The 14,872-nt window shown below is 47.9% G+C and overlaps 1 protein-coding gene across 3 annotated transcripts in view; it reads left to right on the forward strand.

Annotated features, from left to right (window-relative positions):
* The window catches only part of LOC137571264 (dehydrogenase/reductase SDR family member 4-like), a 103,324-nt gene that overhangs the window by 8,639 nt on the left and 79,813 nt on the right, over nt 1-14,872 (forward strand). Inside the window, exon 1 of one of the 3 annotated variants that reach the window (XM_068280144.1) lies at nt 4,835-4,901. The exons of the other annotated variants lie outside the window; for them this stretch is intronic. The gene's annotated coding sequence lies outside the window, so the exon portion shown is untranslated. Of the gene's footprint in view, nt 1-4,834; nt 4,902-14,872 lie in introns of those variants that run through there. 3 annotated transcript variants of the gene reach the window in all.

Here is a 14,872-nt window from a genome sequence, read left to right on the forward strand (position 1 = left end):
TGAGAGATTGATGTTGAAATAATTGGCATGTTTTGTTTTTTGCATCCATTTCGTAACCCAGCTGTTATCTAGATCTGGTATAGCAGCATGTAACCAAAGCAAGGGGAGATGTTTAAGGGTGTGGGCATCAGTTGGTTTCCAAGCATTGCTGTAATTTCTCCACGTTTTGAGGGTTGTATTAATGGATCTAAGCCAGTGTTTACTGGTTGACTGATTATGACATACTGTTTTAATAACATCTTGGGCAAGAGTCAGACTTGATGTTTCTCGCTTTATGTGAATCCACATTTCGTCTGAGGGAGAGAACCAAGATTCAGATTGGTTCAGGAGTGTTGCTAAATAATATGTTTAAATAGTTTTTATCAGGGCTGTGGAGTCGGAGTCGAGGAAATGAAGAGAAAGATCCGCACCACCTTCAGAAAAGCTTAAACTGTTTTATTGGAAAAAGACATACAAATTTAAAAAGAACTTTACGGCAGGACAGTCCACTGTTTCGGGCTCCTGCCCATCTTCATGCTGCCTAGTTCTGAAGTAACATACAAAAACACCAACATATATACAGAGAAACAACCAATCACTGAGTATATACTAAATAGAGGACCTGATGGGAAACAGCCTATTTACATATCTAGTCACACCTCCAACTGACAAGATATGTAAATAGGCTGTTTCCCATCAGGTCCTCTAATTAGTATATACTCAGTGATTGGTTGTTTCTGTATATATGTTGGTGTTTTTGTATGTTACTTCAGAACTAGGCAGCATGAAGATGGGCAGGAGCCCAAAACAGTGGACTGTTCTGCCGTAAAGTTCTTTTTAAATTTGTATGTCTTTTTCCAATAAAACAGACTAAGCTTTTCTGAAGGTGGTGCGGATCTTTCTCTTCATTCGCTACAGTTTGAGTCCCATGGTGTCCGGGACTATTAGATCTGCACACCTGACCATCTGAAATTGATGGAAGCCAAGCAAGTGCGACTCCACACTCGAAATTACTGTTGAGTCGGAGTGGAGGAGTCAGGGCAATTTTGGGCACCCGGAGTCGGAGTTGGAGTCATGGTTTCATAAACTGAGGAGTCGGAGTCGGGTGATTTTTGTACAAAATCCACAGCCCTGTTAAATATTAGACTAAGGAGTCGGAGTCGAGGAGTCGGAGTCGGGGCCATTGTGTTTACCCAGAGTCGGAGTTGGAGTCAGAGTCGTGGTTTCATAAACTGAGGAGTCGGAGTTGGAGTCGGAAGATTTTTGTACCGACTCCACAGCCCTGGTTTTTATTGGGGTTTTTGAAAAAGAGAATAAACAGTACAGCCAAATAGGCAGTTGTATACATTTGTCTATAAAAATGTTCACATTGGTAACAATAACATAGCTTTTATAACGGCCGTTGAGAACAGTTTTCCAGATCAAACAGTATTTATAGTGATAATAACACTTGTTTATATGTCATACATGTAGTAATATTCAAATTGGTGTACTTTACGCATAAGTATTTGCGCAACAGATTGTTGCTAATCCTGTTACTAGATACATGTTTCATAGTAAGAAGAATTTTATGATACTTCCATTGATAAAATATTAATTGACCATGTTTGTTGCTAAATAATATTGGTATACATTAGAGATACCCATTCCACTCTCACATATGGAAGAAGTCATAGTATTAAGTCTTATTTTTTTTTTTATATATATATAATTCCATACATACAGTGGCTTGCAAAAGTATTTGGCCCCCTTGAAGTTTTCCACATTTTGTCATATTACTGCCACAAATATGAATCAATTTTATTGAAAGACCAACACAAAGTGGTGTACACGTGAGAAGTGGAACGAAAATCATACATGATTTCAAACATTTTTTAAAAATAAATAACTGCAAAGTAGGGTGTGCGTAACTATTCAGCCCCCTTTGGTCTGAGTGCAGTCAGTTGCCCATAGACATTGCCTGATGAGTGCTAATGACTAAATAGAGTGCACCTGTGTGTAATCTAATGTCAGTACAAATACATCTGCTCTGTGACGGCCTCGCAAGTCTAAAAGAATATTGGAAGCAACAACACCATAAAGTCCAAAGAACACACCAGACAGGTCAGGGATAAAGTTATTGAGAAATTTAAAGCAGGCTTAGGCTACAAAAAGATTTCCAAAGCCTTGAACGTCCCACGGAGCCCTGTTCAATCGATCATTCAAAAATGGAAGGAGTATGGCACAACTGTAAACCTACCAAGACAAGGCTGTCCACCTAAACTCACAGGCCGAACAAGGAGAGTGCTGATCAGAAATGCAATCAAGAGGCCCGTGGTGACTCTGGACGAGCTGCAGAGATCTACAGTTCAGGTGGGGGAATCTGTCCATAGGACAACTATTAGTCGTGCACTGCACAAAGTTGGCCTTTATGGAAGAGTGGCAAGAAGAAAGTTAACAGAAAAGCATAAGAAGTCCAGTTTTCAGTTTGCCACAAGCCATGTTGGGGACATAGCAAACATGTGGAAGAAGGTGCTCTGGTCAGATGAGACCAACATTGAACTTTTTGGCCAAAATGCAAAACGCTATGTGTGGCAGAAAACTAACACTGCACATCACTCTGAACACACCATCCCCACTGTTAAATATGGTGGTGGCAGCATCATGCTCTGGGGGTGCTTCTCTTCAGCAGGGACAGGGAAGCTGGTGAGAGTTGATGGGAAGATGGATGGAGCCAAATACAGGGCAAACTTGGAAGAAAACCTCTTGGAGACTGCAAAAGACTTGAGACTGGGGCGGAGGTTCACCTTCCAGCAGGACAATGACCCTAAACATAAAGCCAGGGCAACAATGGAATGGTTTAAAACAAAACATATCCATGTGTTAGAATGGCCCAGTCAAAGTCCAGATCTAAATCCAATCGAAAATCGGTGGCAAGATCTGAAAACTGCTGTTCACAAACGCTGTTCATCTAATCTGACTGAGCTGGAGCTGTTTTGCAAAGAAGAATGGGCAAGGATTTCAGTCTCTAGATGTGCAAAGCTGGTAGAGACATACCCTAAAAGACTGGCAGCTGTAATTGCAGCAAAAGGTGGTTCTACAAGGTATTGTCCCAGGGGGCTGAATAATTACGCACACCCTACTTTGCAGTTATTTATTTTTAAAAAATGTTTGGAATCATGTATGATTTTTGTTCCACTTCTCAAGTGTACACCACTTTGCATTGGTCTTTCACGTGGAATTCCAATAAAATTGATTCATGCTTGTGGCAGTAATGTGACAAAATATGGAAAACTTGAAGGGGGCCGAATACTTTTGCAAGCCACTGTATTTATCTATAATACTTTGTATTATGGTAAAAACGTTTAGTGGGACAGAAATAAGACTATTCTGAGGGTGCATAGTTTTATTGGCATAACCATCATTTTTATGGCAGCCGTTCTACCAACCCACAACACATATGGCTTATCAAGTTTTTTACATAGCTGTTCAATTTGGCTTAGAAGTGGTAAGTAGTTAGCCCTGTATGTGTGGGTACTAGGAGTTACCAATGTTATGCCTAAGTATGGAACCTCATTTGAAGGCCATTGGTATGCAAATCATTTTGGTAGTACAGATTTCACCTGACTAGGAATGTTAATGGGTAAGATTAGGGACTTAGCCTCAATTAGTTTGGACTAGGATACAGCCCTAAATTTCAGGAGAAGGTCATTTACCAGTGGGAGGTAGAGATGTCGAGAACATCAAATTTTCCGTTTGTGAATGCAATCTTCTGCAAATGTTCGCAAACATGCAAACTCAACGAACTGCAATACACTTCAATGGGCAAGCAAATTTTAAGACCTACAGAAGTGGCCACAAAAGTGATGGAGAAGTTGTTTTAAGGGGTCTAACACCTGGACTGTGGCATGCCAGAGGGGGATCCGTGCCAAAAGTCCCACCAAAAATTACGGAGTTGACGCAAAGTCAGGTTTTAATCCCTAAAGGGCAGGAATCACATTATGCACAGCTCTGGGTGTCAGTGGGATGTGGAGTGTCACAGACAGAGAAATGCAATAGTACTATCAGAGTACAGTCATATAATAATGCACAGGAGTGGTTCTGTGCCTGCAACTTAATGTAGCAACAGCAGTAGTGTGCACACAGCTCTGGGTGTCAGTGGGCTGGGGAATGTCACAAAAAAAAAACCACAGGAGACCGATGTGCTAGCCCTCAAAAGGGCTATTATGAGTGCTTTGTCAGCAAGTGTGAAACAGCAGCCAGCAGAGAATGAATCCAATATGGCCACTGCAACTGCTTTTTGATAGGGGAGTGGGGGTCCAGGAGGGGGTGCTAGCTTTTGCTTGCCAGCACGACTGTGAGGTAAAGGGTCAAAGTTTAGCTCAATTATTATTACTTATTATTATTATAATTATTAGTAATTTATATAGCGCTAGCATCTTCTGTGGTGCTGTACAATAGCATAAAGGGTAAACAATACAAAATATACAATGCAACAGTTGATACAAGACAAGAGGTTATAACAGCTAATGCAGTGAACAAATTAACTACATATTTTTACACAGGGGTGGAAGGTATGTACACACATTACACAGCATTGTGAGAGAAGAGTGGAAAAGAGCCTGTAACGATCTGCTAGTGTATGAGGGCACTAGCAGACAGACAAGTACCAGACATTCCCAACAGGGGAATGCCTTACAGACAGTGACAGTAGAAGGCAATACTGTCACTGATACAGATATTAACCAGTTCACCCCCAAGGGTTTTTACTCTAACGGACCAGAGCAATTTTCACCAGTCAGCGCTCCTCCCTTTTATTCCCTAATAACTTTATTACTACTTATCACAAGAAAATTATCTATACCTCGTTTTTTTCAGAGCCTGGACTGGAAACAGAGAGTGGGGAGGTCTGGAGTCGGAGAGCGGAAAGCCAGTCCCATTGTGTGAGTGAGGGAGCAAAAAGTGCCCATTCCAAAATTATTCATACCCTTCACAAACTATCACAGTCTGTGAGAAAATCCAAAGGTCTATACCATTCCAAATAGTCCAAGCTGTTCTAAAGCATCCTAATTACCCTGATTAATTTGGAACAGCTGTTTTAATCAACTCAACAGGTGAAAAACAGCAGTTCTCTGCAGTTGGTTTGAGGACAGTTATGTACATCTTGTACATCAGCTTATTATCTTTTGGGAGACACCTATGTCATTACTCGTCAAAAAATGACTTGCTGGTTGAATAAAAGTAACTTTAAGTAAAAATGTGCCAGGGGTATGAATAATTATGAGCAGCACTGTATGTGTGTCAAAGTCCTGTGGCCTCTGCTACAGTAGATACAACCAAATACTCTTTAAAAAATGACTGTGATCTATCCAGTACTGTCCTGTGTAAGACTTCACTGGCAGGCACTTTATTGTATGGTGATTGTTGCACAAAGCATAAACCTAACTGTCACCTCAGTTAACCTCCTGGGCGATAATCCCGAGCTGAGCTCGGGGTATATCGCGCAGGAGGATTTCTCAGGCCCTGGTGGGCCGATTTGCATAATTGTTTTTTTTGTTACACGCAGCTAGCACTTTGCTAGCTGCGTGTAACTTCTGATCGTCGCCGCTCACCGCCGATCCGCCGCTACCCACCGTGGCGCACTCCCCCCCTCCCGGATCCCCTGCGCAGCCTGGCCAATCAGTGCCAGGCAGCGCTGAGGGGTGGATCGGGACTTCCCGCCCCGTCACCATGGCGACTGGGGAAGCCCAGCAGGAAATCCCGTTCTGAACGGGATTTCCTGCTTACTTGGGGGGATGCCGCTGCGCAGCGGCTATCATGTAGCGAGCCCAGGGCTCGCTACATGATTTAAAAAAATAAAAATTAAAAAAAAAGTGCTGCGCCCCTTCCTGGGCGATGCAATTGTATCGCCCAGGGGGTTAAGTGTCATTCAGTTTCCTAAACAATTTTTTTACCCAAATCATTAATTTTTCCAAAAATATGAGTGCTTGGTCAGGCCGTAGATCAGCATAACCAGGAGCAGGAAGAGGAAGAGTTGTGGACACAATCACCACCAGAAGGAGCCTTGTCACCTGCTGTATAGTGGCTGCATCAAAACCTTTTTTTCGAAAAATAAACTAAGTTTCTTTCTAACTGTATCTGCCATGCCAAAATCTTTCTGGTGTTGGCTACAGCATCTGCCACAAATAATTTTTACAAAACCAGATTAGGCCTGGAACCCACTGAAATCAGCAAACGCGAAACGCAACCGCTAGCATTTTGTCTGAGCGGGTTGCAAGCGGATTTATGCACGTTTTCGGTCGCGTTTTGCAACATTGTATTTTTTTGCTCAGCGGTTTTGCTTTTTGCGTTTTTATCCCGATTGGTCCTGTGAATTTTCATTTTTGTTACAGTGTGCTGAACCGCAAAACGCTAGAAAAACCGCTCAGTTTAGGTTTTGCTGAGCATTTCCGCTAGCGTTTCAATACTTTACATTGAAGCGCTAACGCTCCCAAAATGCTGCACATCCTGGTTTGCATTTCTGGGAAACGCAAACGCTCCTGTGGAAGTTGCCCCATCCATTAACATATGCCAAAACACTGCCAAAAGCGCTCCTGTGGGTTCCAGCCCTAAAAGTGTTCTGGCCTCTGCTACAGCAGCTGAAACAATAACTTTTTGAGAAGAAAAGATTAATACATTTTTTGTAACTGTATATACCATGCCAAAATCTTTCTGGCCTCTGTTACAGCATCTACAACAAACAGTTTTTTCAAAGCCAAATAAAAGCAGTTTGGACTCTTCTGCACTGCAGTGGCTGCATCAATAACTTTTTTGGAAGAATAGATAATTATGTTTAAACTGTTAATACCATGCCAAAATCTTTCTGGCCTCTGCTACAGCCTCTGCAACAAACATTTTAGGAATCCAATGTGATTTCTGCCCTTTAGAGATAAAAACGTGACGCTGTGTGAACTACACATTTTTTTGTGGAACTTTTACCATGGATCCCCCTCCGGCATGCCACTGACCAGGTGTTAGGACCCTCTCAACAACTTTTCCATCCGTTATGTGGCCAGAAACAACCCCTATAGATGTTAGAATTCGCCTGTCCATTGGAATCTATGGAGGTTTGCGCTGTTCGCCTGTTTGTGAGCATTTGCCGAAAATTCGCATTCACGACCTGAAAATTTGACGTTTGCGACATCACTATTTACTGAAAAATGTTGCTTCTGTTCACCAAGACCTGCTCCGTTAAATGTAGAAGTTTCAGCAGCTGTGAAGTAGGCCTCTGCAAAGCCTTTCTGCTTCTGTCCTGTGACAGCTTTCAAGAGTAAAAGTGATCCCAGGAATCCCTTTAGATGTATATACATGCCACTAGAGGGCCCTCTTCTGTATAACAGCATATAGATCTGCACGTCTAAAGTGGTACAAGAATGCCACTATTAACATGCCCTGCATCTTGTTTTTTTTATTTTTATTTTTTATTTTCATATGTCCCGCCCGGCAGTGCGTCGGATCTAAGGGAGTGAGTAGCAGGAGAGGATGGCTTCTTTTATTTGCGGTTTTGTAACGATCGGTGAGCACAGAGAGGATCTGATTACCGGTGATCTGCAGTATCACGGGGAATACAGATGTATACCAGATTATATGTGATCTGCAGTATCACCGATAATTCGATATACTAGCTAACCTCTGTTCACCTGAGTAGAGTGTAGTGTTTGGTGCAACAATAACACTTAGAGGACTAAGCCTCAGTGCAGCAAGGAGTACTGCACGGATTCCTTCCGCAGACCTGAGCTCTCCAAGATGGGAGGAGTCAGACTGACAGTAGGAAGGCTGATCTGAAAGTGACACTCTGGAGAAGGTGTCACTGACAGGACGGGGAACCGCCTCCAACAGTGAGGTTGGTTCTCGAGGTCGGACAAGCCAGGTCGTACACACACGGACAGATAACGTACAGTATCGTAAAGCAAAGGCGGAGTCAAGGTACAGGCAGGGTTCGGCAACAGGGTATCAGAAATATCGAGGTACAAGATCAGGAGGCAAAGGCAGAGTCTAAGGACGAGCCGGGGTTCGGCAACAGAGTATCAGAAATATCGAGGTACAGGATCAAAGTTTCAGGAGGATAGTCAGGCAGGCAAAATAGGTCATAACAGATAATCACAATCAAACTAGTACTTTAGCTATCAAAAGAATCTAGCTAAGTGTAGGATTACAGCTCCAGCTGGTCCCGGCACACTTGCGGATCTGACTACGGATCTGGGTGCTTCCACGTATGTGATCGCAACGCCAGACAAGGAGCAAGTGAACAGCCAGCAGTATATATACACAAGGACCTTTCCAGGACCTCCCTAATTGCTGGACCAATGGGAGCAGTGGAAAATGTCAGCTGACCCCGCTGGTCAGCTGACTCCCTTCTGACTGTTATTTAAACTCTGCCTCTGTGCGCGCGCGCGTGTAACTCTGAATCTAGGTGGACTATGAGTCCCAGCCACACCAGAACTGTTTAGCAAAGTCTCGAGTGCGGGAGCCGCCTCTGATGCGGATTCCGCCGTTACCAATGCGGATTCCGCCGTTACCAATGCGGACTCCGCTGTACTGCCTATGCGGCATGCGGCGTTTTTTCCGCGTTGTGATGCCATGCTGGACGCGGAAACAGCCGCCTCACCTTGAGAGACGGCGGCTTTTCTGCGTTTCCTTACAGTACCCCCCCTCCCCCCCCCCCCCCCCGAGGAGTGGACTCCGGACAACTCCTACCAGTGGTGCTCAGCAGAGCTCGAATATTCGAGTAGCTCGAATATTCGAGCTCTTTTTCAGCTATTCGAGCTCGGTATTCGAGCTCCGAATAGCTGGAGCTATTCGAATGGGCTATCCGAGTACACTCGAATAGCCCATTCACTATTCGAGCTATTCGAGCAACTCGGCGCTATTCGAGCTCGGTACCGAGCTCGAATAGCGTCATAGCCCAGATTGATGTCCTTAGAGCCAATCAGAGGGCTCCCAGGCCCTCTGACAGCAGCCAATCACAAAGGGGGACCCTGGCCAGCCCCTACCCTATAAATAGCGGCCGCCATGTTCCGTTTCTCCATGCTTGCCTGAGACTTGTACAGAGAGAGAGTTGCTCCTTTGTGCTTTGGCTTAGCAAGTGCTCTATTGTGATCATTTACCTAGCGTTTTTGCTCACCTACACCTGCCATATACACCTATATTGTTGTTAGTTAGATAGACATTGTATTTTAGTTAGTAGCTTGTGTGTTACATTAGAGACAGGCAGCTGCTGCAAGCTTACAGGTTTAGGCCTCAGGGGGGCCTTGCCTCTGTGGGCAGCTGTCCTCTGTTTATTTCTCTCATCTATACCAGTATTTCTGCTGTCCTTTACTAATAGTATTGTAGTTATACTGTACTAGGAGTAGGACACTCACTGACTGTCACTGTTTATAGGCTACTAGCTAGCTCCTGCGTGTGTGCACTCACTCACCGTCTGTGTGTACACACACTCTATTTCCTTCTGATTACTGATAGATTATTGTTAGTTAGTTGTACTTACTTACTACTTACTCTTACTGTACCCGTAGGGACACTCACTGTCACTGTTCATATAGGCTACTAGCTCCTGCGTGTGCGCACTGCACTCACTGTCTGAGTGTACACACACAACACACACTCTATTTCCTTCTGATCGCTGATTGATTATCGTAATTAGTTAGTTGTACTTACTGTTACTACTTACTCTTACTGTACTAGGAGTCTAGGACACTCAGTCACTGTGTTCATAGGCTACTAGCTCCTGCGTGCGTGCACTCACTGTCTGAGTGTACACACACCCACACTCCATTTCCTTCTGATCGCTGATTGATTATTGTAATTAGTTAGTTCTACTTACTGTTACTACTTACTCTTACTGTACTAGGAGTCTAGGACACTCAGTCACTGTGTTCATAGGCTACTAGCTCCTGCGTGCGTGCACTCACTGTCTGAGTGTATACACACCCACACTCCATTTCCTTCTGATCGCTGATTGATTATTGTAATTAGTTAGTTCTACTTACTGTTACTACTTACTCTTACTGTACTAGGAGTCTAGGACACTCAGTCACTGTGTTCATAGGCTACTAGCTCCTGCGTGCGTGCACTCACTGTCTGAGTGTACACACACCCACACTCCATTTCCTTCTGATCGCTGATTGATTATCGTAATTAGTTAGTTGTACTTACTGTTACTACTTACTCTTACTGTACTAGGAGTCTAGGACACTCAGTCACTGTGTTCATAGGCTACTAGCTCCTGCGTGCGTGCACTCACTGTCTGAGTGTACACACACCCACACTCCATTTCCTTCTGATCGCTGATTGATTATTGTAATTAGTTAGTTCTACTTACTGTTACTACTTACTCTTACTGTACTAGGAGTCTAGGACACTCAGTCACTGTGTTCATAGGCTACTAGCTCCTGCGTGCATGCACTCACTGTCTGAGTGTACACACACCCACACTCCATTTCCTTCTGATCGCTGATTGATTATTGTAATTAGTTAGTTCTACTTACTGTTACTACTTACTCTTACTGTACTAGGAGTCTAGGACACTCAGTCACTGTGTTCATAGGCTACTAGCTCCTGCGTGCGTGCACTCACTGTCTGAGTGTACACACACCCACACTCCATTTCCTTCTGATCGCTGATTGATTATCGTAATTAGTTAGTTGTACTTACTGTTACTACTTACTCTTACTGTACTAGGAGTCTAGGACACTCAGTCACTGTGTTCATAGGCTACTAGCTCCTGCGTGCGTGCACTCACTGTCTGAGTGTACACACACCCACACTCCATTTCCTTCTGATCGCTGATTGATTATTGTAATTAGTTAGTTCTACTTACTGTTACTACTTACTCTTACTGTACTAGGAGTCTAGGACACTCAGTCACTGTGTTCATAGGCTACTAGCTCCTGCGTGCGTGCACTCACTGTCTGAGTGTACACACACCCACACTCCATTTCCTTCTGATCGCTGATTGATTATTGTAATTAGTTAGTTCTACTTACTGTTACTACTTACTCTTACTGTACTAGGAGTCTAGGACACTCAGTCACTGTGTTCATAGGCTACTAGCTCCTGCGTGCGTGCACTCACTGTCTGAGTGTACACACACCCACACTCCATTTCCTTCTGATCGCTGATTGATTATCGTAATTAGTTAGTTCTACTTACTGTTACTACTTACTCTTACTGTACTAGGAGTCTAGGACACTCAGTCACTGTGTTCATAGGCTACTAGCTCCTGCGTGCGTGCACTCACTGTCTGAGTGTACACACACTAAATTTACTTGTGATTACTACTGATTATTGTAACTGCTAGTTGTACTTCCTGACTGTTACTACTTACTTACTGTACTAGGGGACACTCACTCAGTCACCTCACCAACCAACCCACTCCATTAAAGTACCCCACTTTTCACCCGCCCTTTTACAAAACTTTTGTCTATACGCCCAAAACATTTAAGATGTCTGGAAGTGGCAGCCAGCGCGGTTTGGGCAAGGGGAAGGGCAGCAAGGGAATCAGGAGGAGAGGGAGCAGCATTGTGGCAAGCCGCGGCCGCGGGCGCGCCACCATGCACAGTTCCGCAGCAGCAGCAGCAGCGTCAGTGGCTAACATTCCTCCCATAGCCACTGGCCGTGGACGCCTTGGGCGCCGCCCAGCAGGAGCATCTGCAACTCACGCTGCAGAGACACAGCAGCAGCAGCGTGTAGCACCTGCTCCCATTTTCCTCCAGCCGGGTCGGAAACGTCCCATTGAGGAAAAGGATGCAGACACTGTGGTGCAACTCATGACGGAGGATGAGCAGCCCGCCATCAGCTCTGCATCCGAGGCCTCCACCCTCACCACCACCACCACCCCTGTTCGCAGCAGCCGCCCAGCAGGGTCTGGGGAGGAGGCCAGTTCACCGTCACTCGCCGACCTGTCATTCAGCAGTCTTTTGACCCCAGGCATCATGAGTAAATTGTCTGCTGTTGTTGGCGATCTTGAGGAGGAGATGCTGATGGGCACTTTGGGGGATGAGGGATTGGACAGCAAGACTGTGGCGACAGTCAAGCAGCCCATCCATGCATCAGGAGAGGAGTTTGGGGGGTCCTCATCCCAGCAGGACATGTTTCAGGAGGGGGAGGATGATGATGACCCGGTGACAGACAGAGACTGGGTGCCACCACCTCCAGGGGATGTCGTCCTCAGCAGCTCTGAGGAGGAGGAGGAGGATGCGCTTGTGGGCCTTGCAAGGAGGCGCATCATTGCAAGCATTGGCAGCGTCCCACAGCCTGCTGGTGTCTCAGGCTCAGCAGCAGCAGCAGCAGCATCAGCCAGTACCACCCCCAGCCGCACCCAAGCCCCCCCCCCAACCACCACAGGGAGACAGGCAGCAGCGCTTCCATGCCGTAGGGGGAAGTTTCTGTCACCAATCTGGCGGTTTTTCACCATGCCCACTGTGTACAGCAAGTACGCCACTTGCAACCACTGTCAGCGGAAGTTGAGCAGAGGTGCAGACCCCTTAAAGTTCAGCACCAGCTCGCTCATCAACCACCTTGCGGCTAAACATTTCCACCAGCATGAGGAGTTCCAGAGGCTGAAGGCATCTGCTGCTGGCAGTGGCACCACACCCATCACTGCACAGCCTTCAGCAGCAGCAGCAGCAACAGCAGCCACCCGCCCTCCTGCTCCTCCAGCAGCACCAGCAGGAGTGCGGAAACGCACTGCTCCTCCCCCCTCTGCAACTCCTGCCGCCGACACTGAGGCCTGTTCTGGCAGCCAGTCCTCAGTGGCCTCCTCTGCTGTGTCTGCTGATTCCCGTGTCAGCAAAAGGCCACGCCAGAGCCTTTTGAGCGAGTCCTTCCAGGGGGTGGTTAGGGCTCTGCCTCCCAGCAGCCGTCGCGTGCGGCAGCTGAACGGCTTGCTGGCACGGGCCATGTGCTCCCAACTCCTGCCGTACACGCTCGTGCAGGAGGGGAGCGACATTCGTGCGCTGCTTGCTTGCGCAGCCCCAGACTGGCAGCTCCCCAGCAGACACTTCTTTGCCCGCAAGGCCATTCCTGCACTGCACCGCTTTGTGATGGCCAATGTGGAGCGAGGGCTGGAGCACGCGGTTGGTGAAAGGGTCCACGTCACCATGGACTCCTGGAGCAGCCGCTTCGGGACAGGCCGCTACCTGTCCTTCACTGTCCACTGGGTCAGCTTGGTGGAAGGGGGTGAGGATGGGAGAGCAGCAGCGGGCACAGCAGCAGCAGCAACACAGTGGGTGGTGCCACCCCGCAGGGTCAGGGGAACTGCAGCAGGTTCCTCCGATCCTCTGCCATCCTCCGGCACACCTGGCCAAACCCCCCGCCTCAGCAGCAGCGTGAAGGCCCGCCACTGCCAAGCGCTGCTGCACTTGGTCAGCCTTGGGAAGACCAAGCTGACGGCAACCCATGTGTTGGCCAAACTCCAGGAGCAGGAGAGGATTTGGCTGACCCCCAGAGGCCTCAGAGTCGGAGAGGTGGTGGCCGACAATGGGGCCAATCTGGTTGCCGCAATAGACAGGGGAAACCTGACCCACATCCCCTGTCTTGCCCACGTGCTGAACCTGGTGGTGCAGAAGTTCCTGCGCACCTACCAGGGGATGGGCGAACTGCTGGAAACGGCAAGGAATGTTGTGCGTCACTTCCGGCGCTCGGCTGCAGCCTGTGCGAGCCTGGAAGACGTGCAAAAGGAGCTGGATCTGCCACGCCATCGGCTGATCCTTGACGTTCCGACTCGCTGGAACTCCACCCTGGCGATGTTGGAGCGTCTGGTTGAACAGAGGCACGCTGTCAACCAGTACCTTGCCCTGGCCACTGTTTCCGCAGCTCAGAGAAGGGACAAGACCAGCAACATCCCGTCCATCGTCCCCGATGATGACTGGAGGCACATGCAGCAGGTGTGCTTAGTGCTGGCTCCCTTCCTGCAGGCCACAAACATGGTGAGCAGGGACCATGCTATGGTCTGCGAGTGGGTGCCCCTGGTTTCTCTGCTGAACAGGGCCCTCGATGCTTTGCTGGAACAGGGAGCGGCAGCCTTGGACCAGCAGGAGCGGCAACCAGCTGCGCAGTCCACCTCTGAGGGGGAGGAGGAGGAGGACTTGGTGGAGGTCCCTGACCTGGCTGCTGATGAGGGGGATCAGCACAGCGCAGCTGAGTTGGTGCGGGGGTGGAGAGAGGATGAGGCGGCAGAGGAGGAGGATGAGGACAGCACTGACGTCGATGTGCCAGCAGACGTGGCCCGCCTCTTCCCAATGGCAGCGCACATGCTGACGTGCCTGCGCAGGGACCCCAGGGTGATCCAGATGAAGCAGAGGGAGGACATCTGGATCAGCATGATGTTGGACCCACGCCTCAAGGGGAAGTTGAGCCAGTTCCTGCCGCCTGCAGGAGGAGACCCAGCGCAACAAATAAGGAGCTTGCAGCAGGCCCTTGTTGAGCGCTTGGAGGAAGCCTTCCCCCAGCCTTCCACCCCCACTGTCCAGCAGCCAGCACAGAGGCAGCAGCAGGTGCCTGCATCCAGCAGCAGCAAGCGCCCCACAGACCTGCTGTCTCTCAGCCACGAGCTCTACAGGACTGTAGAGGCTCCGGCAGCAGTGACTAGAGAGGAGATGCATGCAGCAGCATCCTCCTCCGGTCACAGCCAGCGCCTGACCCGCATGGTGGCTGACTACATGGGGTCGTACAGCGGGCTTGACAGCGATGCCCCTGTTGATCCCATGGAGTATTGGGTCAAGCGCATGGAGATCTGGAGCGAGCTGGCGCAGTACGCCCTGGAAGTGCTGTCCTGCCCCCCTTCCAGCGTGCTGTCCGAGCGCTGCTTCAGTGCAGCTGGTGGCGTGGTCACCGAGAAACGCTCACGTCTGTCTCACAAGTCTGTGGACAGACT

The sequence above is a fragment of the Hyperolius riggenbachi genome, chromosome 4, assembly GCF_040937935.1.
Source record: "Hyperolius riggenbachi isolate aHypRig1 chromosome 4, aHypRig1.pri, whole genome shotgun sequence".
In the NCBI taxonomy this organism is placed as follows: domain Eukaryota; kingdom Metazoa; phylum Chordata; class Amphibia; order Anura; family Hyperoliidae; genus Hyperolius; species Hyperolius riggenbachi.